The sequence below is a fragment of the Hemitrygon akajei genome, chromosome 8, assembly GCF_048418815.1.
Source record: "Hemitrygon akajei chromosome 8, sHemAka1.3, whole genome shotgun sequence".
Classification (NCBI taxonomy): Eukaryota; Metazoa; Chordata; class Chondrichthyes; order Myliobatiformes; family Dasyatidae; genus Hemitrygon; species Hemitrygon akajei.
The window spans coordinates 61,519,529-61,536,641 of NC_133131.1; the positions used below are offsets into that span (position 1 = coordinate 61,519,529).

General features: G+C 43.4%; 1 long non-coding RNA gene across 1 annotated transcript in view; it reads left to right on the plus strand.

Annotated features, from left to right (window-relative positions):
• LOC140731921 (uncharacterized) overlaps window positions 1-15,732 on the plus strand; it is a 71,020-nt gene extending 55,288 nt beyond the window's left edge. Inside the window, exon 2 of the long non-coding RNA XR_012099939.1 lies at window positions 15,568-15,732. This is a non-coding gene — a long non-coding RNA (uncharacterized lncRNA). The remainder of the gene's footprint in view (window positions 1-15,567) is intronic.
• The last annotated feature ends 1,381 nt before the right edge of the window (window positions 15,733-17,113 follow it).

Below are 17,113 nucleotides of genomic sequence, written 5' to 3' on the forward strand. Positions count from 1 at the left end.
GGTTCATTGATATTTTGTGCTGGGTTGTTGATGAAGAGAAACAGAGAAATGTGGTTACAGTGTCCAACAAGTGCGAACTGATGGATTTTGGGAAGTTAAAAAAAATCCAAGACATACAGAGTAAATGGCAGTGTTAATGGGGTGCGATACCGCAGAAGGAGACCTTGGGATACAGGTACAAAGTTCTCCTAAAGTCGCAACACAGGCAGACAATTTTGTGAAGAAGGTTATTGGCATGGTGTTCATCATTGGCAAACACTAGGAGAAGAGTTGGGACATCACATTACAGTTGTACAAATCAATAATGAGGTCACATCAGAGTTATGCTGTGCTCTTCTGGTCAACATGTGAGAGGAAGAATGTGATTATGATAGAAAGGTAAAGAAAGGTTTCACAAGAATGTTGACTGGTCCAGGGACTTGACTTACAAAGAAAGATCGGACATGCTGGGACTGTTTTCCATGGAGTGAAAGAGGCTGAGGGGACTACTGACAGAATTTTATAAAACTTTGTGAGGTGTAGATTAGGTGAACAGTCAGAATCATTTTCCGAGGGTGGACATATCAAGTTCGAAAATGCATGTCTTTAAAGTGACAGGGTGATAATTTAAAGATGATGTGCTGTATAGGTAGTAGATTAGTTTGTCATGTACCCCGTGACTGCGTTAAAGAACCAGCAGAAATGGAAAACACTCTGGAATCTGTTATTACTATAAACTAATAGTTTATACATACACATACATTCACACACACACACACACAAACACAGATAAATGAAACTCTCTGATGCACATCTTGGTCAGAATGGCTGACTTTCTGTACTGTGCAAATCTCTGACTCTGAGTGAAAGATGGGCAGCACTTGAGACTCCCTACTCCAGGTGTAGATGGTTCACATGTGACAGGGTGGGATGAAAAAAAGGGGAGGAGGGAATGTTACATTATCACATCAGGCTGTGTGAGTAGAGTTTAGAAGTACATAAACTAGCAATCACTTTGCTGGAGCTTTACAGTAAATCTCTCAGCAGCCAATGGAAGATTGAGGAATAAAATCTTTTGGCAAATCACAAAGATATCATGGAAACACCGTTACAGCAAATGTGTATTTCAACAAAATTGAACAAAAAAAAACTGAATCAACTTTGTGTAAAATGATAAGAGGTGGAATTTCTGAAGTGCATTAAACAGAACTTTTTATGCTAGTACATTGATAGTCCTCGTCAGTATAGGACAGGGAGGTGGATGAAGTGTCAGTGGATGAAGACTTTGAGATGAGTCAGCCCGAAATTTAGGATGATTCGAATCAGTCTGGGACTTGGACTTCGTGTTCTAAATTTATACGTCATTTGTTGAGACCAGAAGGTATTGTGCACAGTTCTGGTAATCCCCTTATAGGAAGAATGTCATTAAGTTGGAAAGAGGCAGAAAGTTAAGAACAGTCCAGAAATTAAGGCACGTTTCATTATCATAGATACGATCTGCCAAATGTGTATATGGAGATGTTACCTGCGGGTAAATCCATATTTGGGAAATGGGTGTCGTTTCAGAGTGAAGTACTGAAAGTTCCAGTTCACCATATTCCTGAAAAGGAGAAGGGCAAGGACGGCAGATTCACGGATTCCTGGAACAATAAGAAGCATGTGGTAGGGAAAACACTAAAGACTGGGGAGAACTTTCAGCAGAACATAGAGTGTAGGGCAGAGAATGAAGGTGATTGGAGAAAGATGTTAAGGTGACATTTAGGACAATATTTTGTGCACAGAATGTGATAGTTATCTGGGAAAAAATTACCAAAGAAATAGGCAGATGTGGGTTCAAATACTGGATTAAAATATACTGTGACAGGTTCATGGAAAGGAATAGTTCAGAGGGATATGGTCCACGTGTAGGCAAATGGGACTAGATTAGGTAGGCATGGATCAATTGGGATGAAGAATCTTTTTTTGCTGATTCCAGACCGAGGTATGTACAACATGAGGTTTAAGAAGAGGAGTGTCTGTTTTAAGCGAGACCTGAGGAAGAATTTCCTCTTTCACACAGAGGAAGGTTACACATTGGAAGATACTGCTTGAAGGGGTGGTTATGTACTATCTGGATCACCACGGCGTCCACGCCGACAATGTTGCGCATTTGCATACAAATAATTTATTACAATAATGAATAACAAGACTTCCAGCTCTACCCCCTGCAGCCAGCCTCCATTCTGAGAAACCGTTTTATTTATTTCTTCAAAAATCTCTGGAAGATTCATCAATCAGAATTTCACGCCAAAAACCCCTGCTCACACCTCTAATCTGACTCTGTCTATCAAAATTCCTGGTTTGTCCTGTCCATCAGAAATACCTCCAGTAACTTTCCCATGATTGTTGTCACACTGACTGACCCGTAATTTCCAGGCTTCTACTTGACAGCTCTTTAAAATAATGAAAACACATTTCTGTGTTTGCACAATCTTTGGGACAACCCACAGTAAAAAATGATGAAGTAAATATCTTCAGAAGGGACTGTACAAATTTCTCCAGACTTCCACAAAACAGTTGGTCAGGCCCTGGGGTCTGAACCCACCTTAATGCACCGTAAGTTGCAAATACCTGCTCCCTAGTAATATGAATGTCCTTCAAAGCAACTCCACTAGTTTCCATTATCCATTGAGCAACCATGATATTGTACTCAGTAAACACGAAGTAGAAATATTCATTAATTGATTCATGATCACACCAATTCCCTGTGGCTCAAGCCATGGTGACCCTACTGATCTCTGAGGGGCCTCTCTCCCTAGCCACACGGTTACTCTTAATATAGCTATAGAACCTCTTGGTATTTTCCTGATCTGCCAGATCCATCACATAGCATTGTTTTGTCCACCTGGAATACTCTTAAACATTGATTTACATGATCCAGATCTCCTACACCTAGTGTATGCTTCCTTTATTTCTTGAACAAAGCCTTTATATCTCTCGTTGGTCAAAGTTCCCTAAATTTGCCAGGTTTCCCTTCACCCTAACAGGAACATGCTTCTCCTGGACACTTGCAATCACATTCATATATATATATATAAAAAATACATGTTCCTTGATACAGTAAAAATACAGTATTCTCTCATTCCACCTCTGCTACATCCTGGAAAATCCATAAAAATTCCCCTTCTATCTACAGTACATCACTTAGCTGCGGATTTGACCGTACATTCTTATCACACTAGTCAAACTAATAGAATGAAGAAGGTCTGAACAATTACAAGAGTAAGATATGGGAACATGAACCAATCCTGATATGAACAAAATTAGAAAGAGTGAGCAATTTCAAGTTCCTGGGAGTCTAAGGATCTAACATGCTTATAAAATAACAATGCAGTTATAAAGGATACAAGACAATGTTTATGTTGCATTAGGGGTTTGAAGAGATTTGTTTTCTGAAATGTAGCACTAAAAAAAACTATATAAATGTACCATGCTGAGCATTCTGACAAGGTTCCATCACAGACTGGTGGGTGTGGGAGTGGTAAGGGTGGGCTACTGCACAGGACGAAAGAAGTTATCAAACATTGTAAAATTAGGCAGTAGCCAAGAGATCTTCAAGGAGCCATCTCTCAGAAAGATGATGTCTGTGATCAAGGATTCCCATCATCCAGAACATGAACTCTTCTCTTTGTTATGATCACGAAGGAGGTACACAAGCCTGAAGGCACACACTCAGTGACTGACGAATAGCTTCTTCCCCTCTGCCATACGATTCATAAATGGGTATTGAACCCATGAACACTATGTCACTTTTTAAATGTATATTATTTCTGCATTTGCACTATTTTTCATCTGTTCAGTATGCATATATACTTGGCGTTATTGATTCACATTTTTCTCCTTTCCATATTATCATGTATTGAATTGAACTGCTGCTGTTAAGTTAACAAATTTCACAACACATGCCAGTGATAATAAACCTGATTCTGATACAAGGGAGTCTTGAACAGCCTGGGGAATAGGCTGAGGAATAATCAATGGTGTTCAGTCCAGATAAGTGAGGTGTGGCTATTCGTGAAGTCATATCAGAGGAGGACTTTGTGAACACATCCCAGTCTGTCAAAGGAAAAGTGCCTCACCTCCATTGACTCCATTTTCATTTCCTGCTACCTCGGGATAGCAGTTAGCATAATCAAAGCCACCTTGCACCCCTGTCATTGTCTTTTCTCACAACTTCCATTAGGCAGCAGACAAAAAAAGAGTGAGAACACACACCAACAGGATTAAGGTCAACTCCTCACCCACTAGTACAGTGCCTAATAAAGTATTCATTCCTTCACCCTTTAGGTTTTCATGTTTTGTTATTTTACAACATTGAATCACAGTGGACTTAATTTGGCTTTTTTGACACTGATCAACAGGAAAAAGACTCCTTTGTTTCAAAGTTAAATGAGATATCTACAAAGTGATAAAACATAAAATAGTTCATGAAATAAGTATTCACCCCCTTTAATATGATGCCCCAAATTATATTATATTATATACTGGTGCAACAAACCGGCTTTAGAAGACACAGTATTAGTTAAATGGGGATCACCATGTGCAGTCAGATTGTTTCAATTGACTATATTAAGAATATGCTTGTATCTGGGATGTCCAATTGCAGTCAGTGTTCTGGCAAAAAATACACCATGAAGACAGAAGACTCCAAGCAACTGTGAGAAAAGGTTATTGAAAAGCAAAAACATTGGAGAAGCATGCAGGCAACAGTTGTATGAGCTATCTCTCAAATCTCAGCCACCGAAGCTTGTAACTCCTCCCAAAGTCTCACATAGATCTCTTCATGTCCCCCGTCATCTGTCCACTTCTTGCATGACCTCTCTGTTGTCCAGGACAACCTGCTTTTGGCAGATTTACAGCTATGACATGTTCTGTCCATTTTTTGATGATTAACTGTACTCCAAGAGATATTCAGTGACATGAAAATATTCTTGTATCCATCTCCCGACTTGTGCTTTACAATAGCACTTTCAAGGAATTGACGATTCTAGAGATTTATTGTCCTGTGATCAAGGAAAATAGACAGCATTTAAATAAAAATGGAAAAGCTATAAGAATTCTGGGTATTGGAGCCAAAGTGCACACCGACAATGAATTCTGCCACTTAACCTACATCATTTCTCAGAAGGAGGCCCAGTGTTGTCCACTCTCAAGCTGTGTTCTCTATATCTTGATGAAGGAAGCTTTCGTGGACACATTTTAATAATTCAGCTCCATGCCTTATACATTATGATTGGCCCAGCCAATATTATACTGTTAAAATTTATTATTAATATTACTTTGTTATATTTACAACAACTGCAGTCTCGCTGTATATCTGCGATTCCAATTCCTGCTGATTGTTGGCATTTCCATAATACCATATCGTTATGTCTAAGTGGTATCAATAAGGCCTCACCAAATGATTGACCATTGCCCTCTCTACCGTTCATCATTATGTCCATTGCATTCAAGATAGTAACTGCTCCTACCCTCTTACCTGCATCTTTGTATCCTGGCACGTTGCGCTGCCCTTTCTGCCCTTCCATCAGCCATGATTCTGTTATGGCTGTGCTCCAACCATAAAACCAATGGAGAGAATTAGGTCATTCAGCCAAATCCAGTCTGCTGCACCATTCCATGATATCTGATTTTTTAAAATCCCTATTAACACCGTTCTCTTACCTTTTCCCCACAACCTGTTGATGCACTGATGTTCTAGATGTCTGTCCCTCTATTCTGAGACTGTGCACTCTGGTCTTAGATGCCTCCACTATAGGAAACATTCTTGCTACCTCCACTCTGTATTGACTATTTAATATTCAATAGTTTTCAATGAGATACCCCTAATTCTTGTGAATTCCAGCGAGTATGGGCCTAGAACCACCAATCACTCCTCAACAAATAACCCTTTATTTTCCCCAATCATTCTCATGGATCTTCCTTGGACCCTCTCCAATGTCAGGACATATTTTTAAGGTGCCCACAACTGCTCACAATACTCCAAGCGCAGTCTGACCAACGCCTTGTTGAACCTCAGCATTATATTTTGTTTTTATAAACTTGTCCTCTTGAAATGAATGCTTAATTTCTCAAGCATGTTTGATTTGTCTTCCTTACCACCAATTCAAATTGCAAGGAAACATTTAGAAATCATTCAAGAGGACTCCTAAGTCGATATGCACCTCTGTTCTTTGAATGATACATGTTTTTAGAAAATATCCAACACCATTACTGCTTATATGCATGCTCATACACTACGCTGCATGATATTCCATATTCCAGTTCTTCGTCCCTCTTCCCTCTCTGTTTGTCCTTTCGTTGATTCCCTGCCTACACCCCCCGACCAAAATATCTTGGAATTGTCTGTAAACTTGATCACAAAGCCATTAATTCCATTACCCAAATCACTGACCAGCAACATGAAAATAAGTTATCCAGCAGTCCCCAGAGCCAGTTACACCTGAGTTCATGTTCCTGTCCCTTCAATCCTCTAACCTCAAACTAATTGCATTTTAAATCAATTGTCTTTGCTTTCCTTTGTCTGTGCTGCTGTCTATCCTGTTGACTAAATCTTCTCTCATTGACGACAGTATTATCACCTACTCAGGTTCACACTGCCTGCCACTCCCATTTACACAATTCCTATTATCTCTCGCAAATCGGCAAGATATTTGTTCCCCTCCAGTTCAGCAGCAATTCATCTCTTGTGTACAAGACCCTAACTTCAGAAGAAATTGCAGTGATCCAAGAATTTCAATCTTGCTTGCTGCATTAGCCTCTCAGTCACATATTTATCTGAATCATCATTCTGGTTCTATCCTCACCAATATACAGCACAGGGTCAATCTAAAGATTACTGCTCTTGAAACTCTGCTTTTCATACTATCTCCTAACACCCTATATTCATTGTGTCCAAGCTCAGCCCTCATTATACCATGTTATATCCACCATGAGCACTTGAGAGTTTTCTGCAGCTGCTCCGTCATGTTCCTGATCCTGGTGCACTGGAGGCAACATACTCTCCTGGTACCATTTTTACAGCCAAAGGATCTTGAGTCTGTTTTCAAATATTGTCCCGCCTGATCTCTTCCTCCCCTGCTGGGCAACGGAGGATTTGTTAATGCCAGCAGCCTGATAAGTCAACATCCCGCAAATTTTCAAAATGTGTACATGTTCTGATGGGAGCTGCCACTGGTGTCACTTCATTGTCCGACTCTCTCACTTGTCTCTCTTGGTGGTCACTAAACCTGTCAGCATCCTGCATCTTCGGTGTGACCATCTCACAAATGATGTAGTGTATGTTGATATCCAAACTCATCTCCTTCACAAGGGCAGACAAGAGCTGCAGCTGGTGCACCTCCCTTCTGAGAAGATATCCGGGTTACTGACCGACTGCTAATCTCCCGTATCCCAAGGAAGGACATGTCACTGGCATGTCATTCAATGTCTGTAGTGAGATGCTGAAGATGTTCTATAGGTCAGTTGTGGAGAGCGCCCTCTTCTTTGTGGTGGCGTGTTGGGGAGGAAGCATTAAGAAGAGGGACGCCTCACGTCTTAATAAGCTGGTAAGGAAGGCGGGCTCTGTCGTGGGCAAAGTACTGGAGAGTTTAACATCGGTAGCTGAGCGAAGGGCGCTGAGTAGGCTACGGTCAATTATGGATAACTCTGAACATCCTCTACATAGCACCATCCAGAGACAGTTTCAGTGACAGGTTACTATCAATGCAATGCTCCTCAGACAGGATGAAGAGGTCAATACTCCCCAATGCCATTAGGCTTTACAATTCTACCGCCAGGACTTAAGAACTTTTTAAAAGCTATTATTAATGCTTTTTGAGACGGTGATTTAGATGCATATCATATTTTTTTACTGAGTTAAGTATTGTATGTAATTAGTTTTGCTAAAACAAGTGTATGGGACATTGGAAAAAAAGTTGAATTTCCCCATGGGGATGAATAAAGTATCTATCTATCTATCTATGTCACATGACATGTCACATGTCATTCCAGCTATCCAAAAGGGAGAGAGATTTTGTGGAAAAACTCTGAAATTTGACTTCCCAGAGTACAACACCTCAGCTGCCATTTATCTGCCAACATTTCCAGCTGGTCTACATTCTGCTGAATCATTTGGCAACCTTCCTCAATATCCACAATTGCACCAAATTTTAATAGAAATCGTTCAGTTTACTGGTTTGCCTCTATAGCCCTTGTTAAACGGGCGAATAATATTGGCTCATCTGCAGTACTCACTTGCAGCATGTGTAATCAAAAAGAGACAACAAAGATCTCTGGGAAAGCCCCAACTATCTGCAATTTTGCCTCACTATCCTGGAATGATCCTATCCACTGCTAGTTGATTGAGAGCCGCAAAAAGTTCCACTGGTCTGTTATGAAAGTGCCCTGGAATATTGGCGTACCCTTCATGATCTTTCCATTTTTCATGAATTTCTCTTTGATGAATACTTTCTCTGTGGCGAATTCATTTGGTGAACTGGGCACTTCTGGCTCAAAACATACGTTCACTCCTCTGCCACTGAGGTGTATTGATTCCTCCCGTTTCATGGTATTCTTTTGTTTGTAACATACGTAGAAAATGCCTTGGTATTCTCCCTAGTCGTGCTCAGCAAAATCATTCCGCCTCGCCTACTGCAGGTACTGAGTCCAATTTGCATGTTGTTGAATATTTAAAATGGGACGTGTCTAATTTCCACTACCTAAACTTGCCTTGTGATTTTTTTTTCATTTTCGACTGCATTTTCAACATCGCTAATCGAGCCTGACTGAATATTTTGATGATGAGACAAAGCACATTTATGAAGGTAAAGCTGTATGTTTGGTGTATATGGTTTTCAGCAAGGCATTTGATAAGGTACCCCTTGAAAGGCGTTTTGAGAAAGTAAGGGGGCATGGGATCCATGGGGTTATTGCTTTGCGGATTCAGAATTTGCTTGCCCACAGAAATCAAAGAAGGGTTGTAGACAGGACATATTCTGCATGGAGGTCGTTGACCAGTGCAGAGTCTCAGGAATATGTTCTGAGACCCTTACTTGTCATGATTTTATAAATCCCTGTATGAGGAAGTAGAGAAATTGGTTAGTAAATTTGCTGATGACACAAAAGTTGGGAGTGTTGTGGATAGTGTGGAGGGCTGTCAGAGTTTACAGAGAGACATTGATACATTGCAACATTGGGCTGAGAATTCACAGATGGAGTTCAACCCACATGTGTGAGGTGGTACATTTTGGTAGGTCAAATATAATTGCAGAATATAGTATTAATGGTAGTAAACACAAAGTGCACTGCAGATGCTGTGGTCAAATCCAGACGTACAAAAAAGCTGGATGAACTCAGCAGGTCGGGCAGCATCCGTTGAAAGGAGCAGTCAACGTTTCGGGTCGAGACCTTTCGTCAGGATTACAGAAGGAGGGAGCAGGGTCCCTATAAAGAAGGTGGGGGGAGGGTGGAAAACCAATCAGAGGAAAGATCAAGGGGTGGGGGAGGGGATAGGCAGGAGCGGTGAAGAAGGAATCTAAGGGGAAAGCATTATGGGTAGAAGAAGAAGGCAGTCATGAGAGGTGATAGGCAGCTAGAAGAGGAGACAGAGTGAAGGTGGGATAGGGGAAGGGAGAGGGAGGGAATTACCGGAAGTTGGAGAGTACGATGTTCATACCAAGGGGCTGGAGACTACCCAGATGGTAGATGAGATGTTGTTCCTCCAACTGAAGTTTTGCCTCATCATGGCAGTAGAGGAGGCCATGTATGGACATATCCGAATGGGAATGTGAAGGAGAGTTGAAGTGAGTTTCAACCTGGAGATCCTGTCTGTTGTGTCTGTCTGTTGTAGGTGCTCGAAGAAGCAGTCCCCTCATCTGCGTCGGGTCTTGCTCCCTCTGAACGCACTGCCCTCAACTCTCTCTGCACTAATCCTAACCTCACCATCAAACCCGCAGACAAAGGTGGTGCCGTAGTGGTATGGTGGATAGACCTCTACCTCAGTGAGGCCAAACGGCAGCTGTCTGACACCTCCTCTTACTTACCCCTGGAACAGGACCCAACCAAAAAACATCAAACCATTATCTCCCGTACCATCACTGCCCTTATCAACTCTGGAGACCTTCCAACCTCAGCCAAAAAAGCTCATAATTCCCATACCCCGCACCTCTCGCTTTTACCTCCTCCCCAAGATCAATAAGCCTGACTGTCCTGGTAGGCCTATAGTTTCGGCCTGCACCTGTCCCACCGAACTTGTATCTGCCTACCTCGACTCTATTTTGTCACCCAGAGTTCAGTCCCTCCCTACCTACTTCCGGGATACATCCCATGCCCTCCACCTCTTCAATAACTTCCAGTTCCCTGGTCCTGACCGCTTCATTTTCACAATGGATGTCCAATCCTTATACACTTCAATTCCCCATCCAGAAGGCCTCAGGGCCCTCCGCTACTTCCTGGACAATAGACCTCACCAGTTCTCCAACACCACCACACTCCTCAGGTTGGCGGAACTAGTACTCACACTTAATAACTTCTCTGTTCCCACTTTCTCCAGACCAAGGGTGTAGCTATGGGCACTCGCATGGGCCCTAGCTATGCCTGCCTGTTCGTGGGTTATGTGGAACAATCTATGCTCCAAATCTATACTGGTACTGCTCCCCAACTTTTCCTTCGATACATTGACGACTACATTGGTGCAGCTTCCTGCACCCACGCTGAGCTCGTCAGTTTCATTGACTTTGCCTCTAACTTCCACCCAGCCCTCAAATTCACTTGGTCCATCTCGGACACTTCTTTCCCCTTTCTTGATCTCTTGGTCTCTATCTCTGGAGATAGACTGTCCACTGACATCTTCTATAAACCCACTACCTTGATTATACCTCTTCCTACCCTGCCAAATGCAAAAATTCTCTTCCCTATTCCCAGTTCCTCCGTCTCCACCGCATCTGCTCCAAGGATGAGGCTTTCCGTTCCAGGACATCCCAAATGTCCTCTTTCTTTAAGAATCGTTGTTTCCCTTCTGCCGTCATCAATGTTGCCCTCACCCGCATCTCCTCCATTTCCCGCACTTAGGCCCTCACTCCATCCTCCCGTCACCACAACTGGGACCGTGTCCCCCTTGTCCTCACCTATCACCCCACCAGACTCCGGATCCAGCATATTATCCTCCACAACTTCTGCCACCTTCAACAGGACCGCGCCCCCCCCCCCCCCCCCACCAAGGACATCTTTCCCTCCCTAACCCTCTCTGCTTTTCGCAGGGATCGATCCCTCCGTGACTGCCTGGTCCACACGTCCCTCCCCACAGATCCCTGCAAGCGTAAGTGCTACACCTGTCCTTACACCTCATCTCTTACCACCATTCAGGGCCCCAAACAGTCCGTCCAGGTGAGGCAACATTTCACTTGTGAGTCTGTTGGGGTAATCTATTACATCCAGGTGCTCCCGGTACGGCCTTCTCAACATCGGCAGGACCCGACGCAGATTGGGGGACTGCTTCGTCCGTCACAACAGACAGGATCTCCCGGTTGCAACTCACTTCAACTCTCCTTCACATTCCTATTCGGATATGTCCGTACATGGCCTCCTCTACTGCCATGATGAGGCCAAACTTCGGTTGGAGGAACAACATCTGATTTACCGTCTGGGTAGTCTCCAGCCCCTTGGTATGAACATCGAATTCTCCAACTTCCGGTAATTCCCTCCCTCTCCCTTCCCCCATCCGACCTTCACTCTGTCTCCTCTTCTAGTTGCCTATCACCTCTCATGATTCTGCCTTCTTCTACTACCCATAGTGCATTCCCCTTAGACTCCTTCTTCACCTCTCCTGCCTATCCCCTCCCTGCTTCCCCTCCCCCACCCCCTGATCTTTCCTCTGATTGGTTTTCCACCCTCCCCCCACCTTCTTTATAGGGCCCCTGCCCCCTCCTTCTTTAGTCCTGATGAAGGGTCTCGACCCGAAACGTTGACTGCTCCTTTCAACGGATGCTGCCCGACCTGCTGAGTTGATCCAGCTTTTTTGTACGTATTAATGGTAGGACTCTTGGTAGAGTGTAGGATCAAAGGGATCTTGGGTTCCGAGTCGAAAGGACATTCATAGCCGCTAGGCACGTTGACACTGTGGTGAAGAAGGCATATTGTGCATTGGCCTTCATTCAATAGACAATAGGTGCAGAAGTAGCCCATTAGGCCCTTCGAGCCTGCACCGCCATTCTGATATCATGGCTGATCATCTACTATCAATACCCGGTTCCTGCCTTGTCCCCATATACCATGATTCCCTTGTCCATAAGATACCTATCCAGCTCCTTCTTGAAAACATCCAGAGAATTGGCCTCCACTGCTTCTGAGGCAGTGCATTCCACACCCTCACAACTCTCTGGGAGAAGAAGTTTTTCCTTAACTCTGTCCTAAATGACCTACCCCTTATTCTTAAACCATGCCCTCTGGTACTGGACTCTCCCAGCATTTGGAACATATTTCCTGCCTCTATCTTGTCCAATCCCTTAATAATCTTATATGTTGCAATCAGATCCCCTCTCAATCTCCTTAATTCCAGTGTGTGCAAGCCCAGTCTCTCTAACCTCTCTGCGTAAGACAGTCCGGACATCCCAGGATTTAACCTCCTGAATCTGCGCTGCACTTCCTCTACAGCCACGATGTCCTTCCTTAACCCTGGAGACCAAAACTGTACACAATACTCCAGGTGTGGTCTCACCAGGGCCCTGTACAAATGCAAAAGGATTTCCTTGCTCTTGTACTCAATTCCCTTTGTAATAAAGGCCAACATTCCATTAGCCTTCTTCACTTGCTCATTCACCTTCAGTGACTGATGAACAAGGACTCCTAGATCTCTTTGTATTTCTCCCTTACCTAACTCTACACCGTTCAGATAATAATCTGCCTTCCTGTTCTTACTCCCAAAGTGGATATCCTCACACTTATTCACATTAAACATCATCTGCCAAGTATCTGCCCACTCATCCAGCCTATCCAAGTCACCCTGAATTCTCTTAACATCCTCATCACATGTCACACTGCCACCCAGTTTAGTATCATCAGCAAACTTGCTGATGTTATTGTCAATGCCTTCATCTAAATCGTTGATGTAAATCATAAACAGCTGTGGTCCCAATACCGAGCCCTGTGGTACCCCACTAGTCACCACCTGCCCTTCCGAGAAACACCCATTCACCGCTACCCTTTGCTTTCTATCTGACAACCAGTTTTCTAACCATGTCAATATCTTCCCCCCAATGCCATGAGCTTTGATTTTACCCACCAATCTCCTATGTGGGACCTTATCAAATGCCTTCTGAAAATCGAGGTACACTACATCCACTGGATCTCCCTTGTCTAACTTCCTGGTTACATCCTCGAAAAACTCCAATAGATTAGTCAAGTATGATTTGCCCTTGGTAAATCCATGCTGGCTCCGCCCAATCTTATCACTGCTTTCTAGATATGCCACTATTTCATCTTTAATAATGGACTCTAGCATCTTCCCCATGTTAGGCTGACAGGACAATAGTTCTCTGTTTTCTCCCTCCCTCCTTTCTTAAAAAGTGGGATAACATTAGCCATTCTCTAATCCTCAGGAACTGAATTTAAGGAACATTGGAAAATGATTACCAATGCATCCGCAATTTCCAGAGCCACCTCCTTTAGTACCCTAGGATGCAGACCATCTGGACCTGGGGATTTGTTAGCCTTCAGTCCCATCAGTCTACTCATCACCATTTCCTTCCTAATGTCAATCTGTTTCATTTCCTCTGTTACTCTATGTCCTTGGCCCATCCATACATCTGGGAGATTGCATGTGTCTTCCCTAGTGAAGACAGATCTAAAGTACTTATTAAATTCTTCTGTCATTTCTCTGTTTCCCATAACAATTTCACCCAATTCATTCTTCAAGGGCCCAACATTGTTCTTAACTATCTTCTTTCCCTTCACATACCTAAAAAAGCTTTTGCTATCCTCCTTTATATTCCTGGCTAGCTTGCGTTCATACCTCATTTTTTCTCCCCGTATTGCCTTTTTAGTTAAGTTCTGTTGTTCCTTAACAAATTCCCAATCATCTGTCTTCCCACTCACCTTAGCTCTGTCATACTTCTTTTTTTTTTAATGCTATGCAATCTCTGACTTCCTCTGTCAACCACCGTGGTCCCTTTCCCCCCTTTGAATCTTTCCTTCTCCGGGGGATTAACTGATTTTGCACCTTGTGCATTATTCCCAAGAATACCTGCCATTGCTGTTCCACTGTCTTTTCTGCTAGGATATCCATCCATTTAACTTCGGTCAGCTCCACCCTCATGGCTCCATAGTCTCCTTTGTTGAACTGCAACACTGACACCTCCGATCTGCCCTTATCCATTCATCGTGGGATTGAGTTTAGGAGTTTAATGTTGCAGCTACAGAGGGCCCTGATCAGACCCCACATGCCGTAATGTGCTCAGTTCAGGTCACCTCACTACAAGAAGGATGTGGAAACCATAGAAAAGATGCAGAAGAGATTTACAAGGATGCTGCTTGGATTGGGGAGTATGCCTTATGAGAATACATTGAGTGAACTCGGCCTTTTCTCCTTGAAGCATCAGAGGATGAGCGGTGACCTGATAGAGGTGCATAAGTTAATGAGAGACATTGATCATTTGGACAGTCAGAGTCTTTTACCCTGGCCTTGAATGGCTAACACGAGGGTGCACAGTTTGAAGTTGCTTGCAAGCGGGTACAGAGGAGATGTCGGGGTAGTTATTTATGCAGAGAGTGTTGAGTGCGTAGAATGTGCTGCCGGCAATGGTGGTGCACGCAGATATGATAGGGTCTTTAAAGAGACTCCTGGATAGGTACATTGAGCTTAGAGATATAGTGGGCTATGAGTAATCCTAGCCAATTTCTATAGTAAAGACATGTTTAGCACAGCTTTGTTGGCCGAAGGGCCTGTACTGTTCTGTGGGGTTTCTATGTTTCTATTCACTGTTCTTGTCTTTCTCATTCACAGAAACCATATGAAATCTGAACCATTCATCTTTAAATAACTCCCACATGTCAGGTGTGAATTAACCAATCACAGATTCACAGATGCACCTGGTCTCTACGCTCTCCAAGTCTTACATAACATAGTTTTAATTACCTTGTAACACCCACAAAAAGCTGGAGGAACTTAGCAGGATAGTCAGCCAATATGCAAAAGTGTCAATTAGGTCGTTCTTTGTGTATGAATGGTATCAAAATGCATTCCCAAAGAAAGTCATTAATGTCAAGGCTTATGGCCACTGCAGTGTTCCTTAACTGTCCTTTATGCATCTGTCTCTACCATCATCCCTAGCAGCAAAATGCACACATTTCCGGTGTTTGAAAATTATCATCAGGCATCCTGCTTATACTTTCCTCCAATCATCTTGTATACTTCTGTCAAGTCACCTCTCATCCTGCTTTCCTCCAAAGAGAAATTACGAATTCTACACCACCTATCCTCACAGGACATGATCTATGAAATTCACTGGGCAAAGTAAATGTACCATCTAAGTGCATACATCACGATATACTACCATGTAAATCATTTTCTTTCAGGAGTGCTCTGTAAATACAATGGAAAGTCAATGAAAGACAATGGAATCAACTTGAATGAAATCTGCACACTAAAGTCGGACAAAACTCCAAAGGACAGAAGATAACAAAGACAACAAATTGTGTAAGCGAAAAAAATGATAATAAATACAAAATAAATATCGAAAACATGATTTGTGGTGTCGCTGAATATTAGTTTGTTGATGGTGTGAGTAAAGTTATTCGTTCTGCTACAAAATCCTGATTGCTGAGGGTTGACAGCTATTCCTGAACCTGGTGCTGTGGGACTGATGCTCCTGTAACTCCTTCTTGGTGGCAGCGTCGAAAAGTGGTCATCACCTTGAAGATGGGGTACTTCGTAATGGATGCTGCTTTCCTGTGACACAACTTGCCATATCCTTTTCCTGATTACGCATTCTCCCATGTCCTTCTCCTTAGTGCACATCGTTGGATGCAAAGTATTCCTTTTGTATTTCAGAATCTGGCTTCAGGCATAAACTCTCACTTTTGTCCTTCAGTGGTCCTGTCCTCTCACCATTACACTGTTGTTTTCAGTTTATGTATACGTTGCCCTGGGATTATCATTGATCCTCCTCACTGAGGATATTTCCTGGTCACTGTTCACTCTCCTGATTCACTGTATCACTTTTTTCTTGCTTCCTACGCCCTGTACAGTTTTGTCTTCCTAAGTGTTACATATGACTCCCCTTACTTTTTTAAACTGTTATGACCCCAGCCCCCTCCTTTGTGAGATTCGCAAGAGCCCTAGTCAAGGGGGGGTCAAATGACCCAAGAGAGAGAGGGAGACGTGCTGAAGACCACGTTCCCCCGGGAAGCAGAATAAAGCGACTCTTTGACTATTGTCTCATGAAGACCACGTGTAAAGCCCTCGGGCCAAGTGGGCTGGTCGCTCAACAAGACAAAAACCTCGGACATAGCCATTGTCTTGGGAGACACCTTTGTGGGATAAGGAACTGGCCTACGTGCAAAATCTCAGGGCAATGTGAGGTGGGTGATGGGGGAAGGATTGCCTCGCCCCCCCCCCCCCACCCTGATGGACATCTACAACCCTACCAGTCCAAATAAAAGGTGGGCTGCCGAGGCGGGGCGCCAGACGCACGAAGGAGACACACGAAGAAGACACGATAGTGCTTCCCGTCGGAGCGGGACGCCATTCTGAAGGAAGCCACGTGCGTTAGATTCCAGATCGGGAGTCTGTGGCCGGAATCACGGACAATCGCTTTTAACTAACAACCGGGAAGCCTGCTCTTCTGATTCCATGGCGGTGCTCCGTAGGGACCCGGGCAAGTGAAGCTGTTTAATGACATCTCTCTCTCTCTCTCTTTCTAACAAAAGTGCACCAACGCGACACCACAACCGACGGCGGCTGGTGGAACTGCAGTGATCTAAAAGACTTTTAGATATCCAGCAAACGATATATATCTACATTACCCCTAGACAACGATAGAGCTTATTTCTAATTGATTATTACTATACCTGTGCTTTAGATCGAGTTGTGACGACGTATATGATCTGAATGCTTTGTATT